Source organism: Salvelinus fontinalis, chromosome 1 (genome assembly GCF_029448725.1).
Source record: "Salvelinus fontinalis isolate EN_2023a chromosome 1, ASM2944872v1, whole genome shotgun sequence".
Taxonomy (NCBI): domain Eukaryota; kingdom Metazoa; phylum Chordata; class Actinopteri; order Salmoniformes; family Salmonidae; genus Salvelinus; species Salvelinus fontinalis.
This window is the reverse complement of record NC_074665.1, coordinates 30,005,413-30,013,245: the sequence shown is the minus strand read 5'-3', so window position 1 is coordinate 30,013,245 and position 7,833 is coordinate 30,005,413. Positions and strand designations below refer to the sequence as shown.

The following is a 7,833-nucleotide window of genomic DNA, read 5'->3' as shown; positions in this document are numbered from 1 at the left end:
AAGTAAAATGTTTTTATATATTTTTGTAATTTTTTCTGTTTAGCTCACATAATAACATGTGCAAATATGCATTAAGGTGGCTGTAATAGAATAATCATGTCAAAAACGAATGTAGACATTAATAAAAACATTTCTACAGCTTCCAATATATTTTTTTAAATTGAGGAGTACCAAGATGGCTGCGCGGAGGCTTCAATACAGCGCCCCCTGTCAGTCATCCAGGGTTTATAAACGTCATTGGTGTGAACGCAGTCTCTGTCTACAACAGCTAGCAGTCACTTCAAACTGTCACTTCACTACTGATTCTTCAGATAATGTAGCTATTTTATTATTTTGCTAGCAAACGTTAGCAATGTATGCTTATGTCGATTATTATGTAGACATGGAAATATAAAAATATGCTATATCAAAAATGTAGCTTGAAGACTTTGATCCATGCAATATGGAGATGCCAATTTACTACAAAGCCAGGACACATCCTATTCATGAAAGGTGAGTAACCTTTAGATTATTTAGCTAGCTACTGTAAGTTAGCTAGTTAACGTTCAGAAATATTTCTGGCTCCTAGTGTGACCTTCCTGGTCCCGTCTCTCAAGTCAGTGAATCAACACAGGAAGGAGTAATGGATGGATAGTTCATTTATTTCCAAGTTGCAATCATGGGAAACACACAGTATGGATGAATGATGAGTAGGACGGGACAGAAATAGCACTCCCACAGCAATTCTCCATAGATCTGCTGTATAATATACTAACAGAAGAACAATTGAAATGTCTATAAAGTCATTGTGATCGTATAGTGGATTTAACCATTTCTAATAATCATAATTTACTATAATAAAAATATATTGTTTCCATGTGTAATCTCAAATTCACATCAGAATAAACTATCATCCATTTTAGTATTCAAAATATATCAAATGACAATGAAAAATTACTCAACGTCACACTCGTGGCGAAGAAATATAATACACCTAGAATGTACCCCATATTTTCCTACGCTAACAAAACCAGGCTAATACGCTGCTAGCTGGTGCTCATAAATTTATAAAACATACTTTATACGTTTGTCATAAATTACCTGCAATCATGGGACACACACAGTATGGATGAATGATGAGCAGTCGATGGGATATAAATAGCACTCATAAAGAAGATGCATTTTCAAGTTAGCTACCAACTTCAAAGAGGGACCTTTAGCTAGCATAAAATCCACATGGCAAACTAAGATTCGGCAAATAACATATAAATAGTGGCTTATTTGATGCCAAACCAACAACATTAGTTACTAATAACAGAAATTGCTAATGTACGATGTAAAAGGTGGATTTTATGATGTAACGTCAACTTTATACATTTCTATCCCGGGACCATTCAATTTTCAACTCACCCACAGCAATTCTCCATAGATCTGCTGTAGATTGCCCAGAATCCCATACCTTTATCACTGAGTGTATTAGACAATGTAAACACACTAATCCACCTGGAGGTGGCATAATACCCATTTTAGGCAGGAATTTAACAACTTAATTACACCGTTACACTAGCTAGCTTGCTAAGTTATTTTGCTAGCTGAGTGTGGCTGGAGCAAGTGATTAACATTAGTTAGCTAGCTATAGTAACCTGTGATGTATGTGACCTACTCTTTCATTTTAACTAGTCGCTTGTCGAGATTACTTATCAGCTAATATTAGCTAGCTAGCTAGTATAATTGGGTAGCAAGCTAGCTAACAATACAAGTTATACGACATTTACAAACATGTCTTGCAGTACTTAGTTAGCTAGCCTCTACAGAATCGGTGGGTCCCCCAAGGGATGGTTGAGCTAAAGTAGGCTAATGTGATTAACATGAGGTTGTAAGTAACAAGAACATTTCCCAGGACATAGACATATCTGATATTGGCAGAAAGCTTAAATTCTTGTTAATCTAACTGCACTGTCCAATTTACAGTAGCTATTACAGTGAAATAATGCTATGCTATTGTTTGAGGAGAGTGCACAGTTATGAACTTGAAAAGTTATTAATAAACCAATTAGGCACATTTAGGCAGTCTTGATACAACATTTTGAACAGAAATGTAATGGTTCATTGGATCAGTCTAAAACTTTGCACATACACTCTAAATTGCGCCTGGGCTGGAATAATACAGTATGGCCTTTCTCTTGCATTTCAAAGATGATGGTACAACAGAAATACAAAAAAACATGTTTTTTTCTTTGTATTATCTTGCACCGGATGTAATGTGTTATATTCTCCTACATTAATTTCACATTTCCACAAACTTCAAAGTGTTTCCTTTCAAATTGTATCGAGAATATGCATATCCTTACTTCAGGTCCTCAGCTACAGGCAGTTAGATTTAGGTATATAACTTTAGGCGAAAATTGAAAAAAAGGTGCCGATCCTTAAGAAGCTAGCTACAGTGGTCCACAAACGTCAGGGTTGACTTTCTCTTAACGTCTGATCAGTTATAACATTAGCTAGCTACTTCTGTTATAACTAGCGCACTGTTGCGCTCAATAAAGAGTTCATACACATGTTGCAAATAATTAGAATTGTTTATAATTATAAATATAATTGCGACTCTCAGAATATCCTCTTTTCAACAATAAAGTCAAACTTAAATGTTTTCATCAAGATGAATGTCAAATATACTACAATACTTTACTTTTACTTCTCTATCAATAGTAGGTCCCAGGACCTTGGCCCTGCTGCAGCCCCTTGCCACACACAGAAGAGACCACCTGGCCACACCCGGAAGAGACCACCTGGGTGATAAGGTATTCTATTATTATAGTCTAGGTTTTCTGTTGTTTCCAAAAATATTTCCAAGTCTGATTGTTGTGGCTATTAATCTTAGATGTCAAATTAGCCACTTGATGCTTGAGTGAATGTTGACTGCATTGTACATGCTGGCAAACAGTCTTGGAGAGGAGGGTAGGGTTACTTGGCATAGATTACATGTGAGTTTTGGAGCAGAAGGCAGGCTTACTGTAACTTGGCAGACAGTACAGGTGAGTCTTGGAAGGCAGGGTTACTCCGCCTGGTCTCATAGACTAGATGTAACATAATAAACGTTAATCCGGGACACTGAAATGAGTATGATATGTTAAGTTTGATATGGTTACATATGACAGATGGTTACTTAATTAAGGCTAGGGGGCAGTATTCGGAAGTTTGGATGACTGAGGTGCCCAAAGTAAACTGCCTGTTACTCAGGCCCAGAAGCAACGATATGCATATGCATGGTAGTATTGGATAGAAATCACTCTAAAGTTTCTAAAACTGTTAAAATAATGTCTGTGAGTATAACAGAACTGATTTGGCAGGCGAAACCCAGAGGACAATCCATCCAGGGAAAAACTTTTTTGAGGTCATTGGATTTTCCAATGCTTTTCTATGGGAAACGTGATTTATTAGGACCCAGATTGCACTTCCTATGGCTTCCACTAGATGTCAACAGTCTTTAGAAATTGTTATTATTATTTTTTTTTCCAAAAATGAAGAATTATTCGTCTTCTTTGTAAGTGTCACTCAGGTGGACTCTAGTCTTTTGGTGCGCGTGAAAGAGAGCGCGCTCGGTGTTGTTTTTCTCCGGAATTGGAAACAGTTTATTCCGTCTTAAATTTGATCGATTATTTACAATTATTTACAATCCACTGAGGTTGGATTAGAAACGTTGTTTGAAATGTTTGGACCAAGTTTCTAGGTAACTTATTATATCCTTTGTAGGCATGAATCTAACGCATCAAACGCGCCAAATAAACTGACATTTTTGGGACATAAAGGATTTTATCGAACAAAACGTCCATTCATTGTGTAACTGAGACCTTTGGGATTGCAAAAGGTGGAAGATCTTCAAAGTTAAGCGATTTATTTCATCGCTATTTCTGACTTTCGTTATGCATCTGTTTGGTTGGAAAATGGTTTTCATGCTTTTGCATGCGGGGCGCTGTCCTCAGATAATCGTATGGTATGCTAGCGCCGTAAAGCCTTTTTGAAATCTGGCAAATTGGCTGGATTAACAAGAATTTTATCTTTTAAATGATGTAAGACACTTGTATTGTCATGAATGTTTAATATTATGAAGTTAGTGTTTTTGAATTTCGCGCTCTGCAATTTACCGGATGTTGTCAAATCGATCCCGTTAACGGGATTCTAGCCGTAGGGGATCCCTAACAGGTTTTAAGGCAAACATGAAAGTAGGGGGGTTGGTCGGGCATATAACATGAACGTCTAGCAACTCAAAAGTTGTGACTTTGAGTCTTATCACGGCAACTTTAGCATTTTTTAGTACTTACTACTATTTCGCTACTTTGCATCTACTTAGCATGTTAGTTAACCCTTCCCCTAACCTTAACCCTTTTAGCTAACCCTAACCCTTTAATCTAACTCCTAACTTAACTCTAACGTTAGCAACCTCGTTAGCATTTGTAACATATCAAATTCATAATGTATAGTATGTTTTGCGAATTCTAAACATATTGTACTTTTTTCTAATTTGTTACCTATAATACAAATTAATTCACAAATTAATCCATACCATACGAAACGTAACATATCGTACTAAATGGAGTGTTGTGGATTTACGTACAGAATAATACAAAATGCTCTGAGACCAGGTTGGGTTACTTGGCATACAGTACAGGTGAGTCCAGAAGAGGATGTCAGGGTTATCCTAATGAAGGGACTGGCCCAATGGGCAAAAACTGGTTGAATCAATGTTGTTTCCACGTCATTTCAACCCCAACAATCTATGTGATGACATTGAATCAATGTGGAAAACTAGAAGGATTTGCAAAAAGTCACCAACATAACGGCATTTAGTATTTTTTTCACCCAACTTTTAACCTATTTAACCTATGTTTTTGTTGATTTCATATTGAATTCACATTAGTTGACATTTCAACCAAATGTAAATCAAAACTACATGTTGAACTGAAGTCTGTGCCAAGTCTTTAAACCTAGTTTAAACCTATATGATTATGTTTTACAGATCTATATTGGAAGAAAAAAATCTGCAAATCAGAGAGATTCCATGTTTGTGAAATAATTAGTTGTGTCAATCTAGCTTTCAGCAACCCTCAGCACCAGGAGCCTGAAGGGAAAAGCCTGCCCCACATTAGAAACAGCCCCTGACTACGAAGAAATATAATGCCTTGAAAGGTATTTATAGCTAAATACAACTTGCCCATTGTCTTTTTTTGTTGTATTGCAAGCTATGGTCCTTTAGTCTGGCTAAGAAACTGGCCCTTCGGCAATCTCAGCGTTACAGCGCAGTTGTTAATTGGTAGTTGGAAACAACATAAATATTTTCCATGACAACTTTATGGATCACGTGGTTCAGTTATATTATTTGTTCCTCTTATTAATTGATGGAGTCCAGGCAGGATACTTTAGGAAAAATTCTGAATTGCCATAGAGAGAATTAGCGAACTCACACATGCACACTGTCACGCTCTGGCCTTAGTTATCTTTGTTTTCTTTATTATTTTAGTTAGGTCAGGGTTTGAGATGGGGGATGTATGTGTTTTGTATTGTCTAGGGGTTTTGTATGTTTATGGGGTAGTGTCTAGTCTAGGTGTAAATATGTCTATGGTTGCCTAGATTGGTTCTCAATTAGAGACAGCTGTCTATCGTTGTCTCTGATTGGGAACCATATTTAGGCAGCCATATTCATTAGGTAGTTTGTGGGTGATTGTCTATGTCTATGTTGCATGTTAGCACATTGTTTCTATAGTTTCACGTTCGTCGTTTTATTGTTTTGTATAGTTTGTATAGTGTTCTTCATTTTTCGTCTTCAATAAAAGAAGATGTATTGTTATCACACTGCGCCTTGGTCCTCCTCTCTTCCACCATACGACGATCGTGACACACACACTAAAAGTCTAGACGATAACAGGCTAGATTGATCACTCCTGCTTGGCTGCCAACTGTATAGGTTTCCACGGCCATAGGCCTAATATTTAAATTGAGTAAATGTGATCATAGCCTAACCATTATTTTACCGATCCACGTTAGACGTCCCTCCGAATGAAAGACCTCCCATCCTGCTGATGTGAGCTGCCGGGCAGCGTAGTTGCACTTGATATGCGTTTATGGATGAGAAAGTGAACTTGCCGTTTCCAAAAAGGAGCTCAGTGGGGAGTCAGAGATTCTTTGTTTTGCAACCTGTTGCCTACCGCAACAGCCAGGGTTTCATTAAATAGGCCTAGGAACTATATTGTATTGCACATTTAATCAAACTGACGCATTTGCCGATGTTCAATTTGTTTGTATCTGTCTTGCATAGCACAGGTGGTGGTCGTCTAAATTAGGCCTAACATAGGCAAGCATACGAATTGTGGATTTATGACCAGCCTGTGAAGTAACTTTTTATTTACACATCTCTGTCTTCACTGTTCACTTCTAGATCAATTAATGCATCTCCTCTGACATCTACACCGGCCTCGCTATCTTCCATCCTATCTATTTGTCTTATAGCTCTTGAACCATTAGGCTAGCCCAATGCTTGTCCCAGAAGTAGCAATATAGTTTGGTCCCATTTTGAGCAATTAAAAAATATACAGTATCAGTCAAAAGTTTGAACACCCGATTTCTCAGTTTGGCCAGGCGGCCAGCTCTAGGGAGAGTCTTGGTGGTTCCAAACTTCTTCCATTTAAGAATGATGGAGGCCACTGTGATCTTGGGGACCTTCAATGCTGCAGAAATGTTTTGGTAGCCTTCCCCAGATCTGTGCCTCGACACAGTCCTGTTTCAGAGATCTACGGACAATTCCTTTGGCTTGGTTTTTGCTCTGACTTGCACCATCAACTGTGGGCCCATATAGTGTCCAATCAATTGAATATACCACAGGTGGACTCCAATCAAATTGTAGAAACATCTCAAGGATGACCAATGGAAACAGGACGTACCTGAGCGCAATTTCGAGTTCATAGCAAAGGGTCTGAAAACTTACAGTTGAAGTCGGAAGTTTACATACACCTTAGCGAAATACATTAAAACTCAGTTTTTCACAATTCCTGACTTTTAATCCTAGTAAAAATGCCCTGTCTTAGGTCAGTTAATATCACCACTTTACTTTATTATGAATGTGAAATGTCAGAATAATAGTAGAGAATCATTTGTTTCAGCTTTAATTTCTTTCATCGCATTCCCAGTGAGTCAGACGTTTACATACACTCACATTAGTATTTGGTAGCATTGCCTTTAAATTGTTTAACTTGGGTCAAACGTTTCAGGTAGCCTTCCACAAGCTTCCCACAATAAGTTGGGTGAATTTTGGCCCATTCCTCCTGACAGAGCTGGTGTAACTGAGTCAGGTTTGTAGGCCTCCTTGCTCGCACATGCTTTATAAGTTCTGCCCACACATTTTCTATAAGATTGAGGTCAGGGCTTTGTGACGGCCACTCCAATACCTTGACTTTGTTGTCCTTAAGCCATTTTGCCACAACTTTGGAAGTATGCTTGGGGTCATTGTCCATTTGGAAGATACATTTGCTACCAAGCTTTAACTTCCTGACTGATGTCTTGAGATGTTGCTTCAATATATCCACATAATTTTCAGTCCTCATGATGCCATCTATTTTGTGAAGTGCACCAGTCCCTCCTGCAGCAAAGGACCACCACAACATGATGCTGCCACCCCCGTGCTTCACGGATGGGATGGAGTTCTTCAGCTTGCAAGCATCCCCCTTTTTCCTCCAAACATAACTGTCGCGTTCCTGACCTTATTTCCTTTGTTTTGTCTTTATTTAGGACGTGAGCTGGGTGGGTATAGTCTATGTTCTATCTTTCTATGTTAGGTTTGTCTGATTGGCCTGATATGGTTCT

The 7,833-nt window shown here is 38.1% G+C and overlaps 1 long non-coding RNA gene across 1 annotated transcript; it reads left to right on the top strand.

Annotated features, from left to right (window-relative positions):
* Positions 1–216: 216 nt before the first annotated feature.
* Positions 217–5,773, top strand: LOC129853053 (uncharacterized). Its single transcript, XR_008759079.1, has 3 exons — positions 217–492; positions 2,689–2,780; positions 5,072–5,773. It is a non-coding gene; the product is annotated as an uncharacterized LOC129853053 (long non-coding RNA).
* Positions 5,774–7,833: the final 2,060 nt, after the last annotated feature.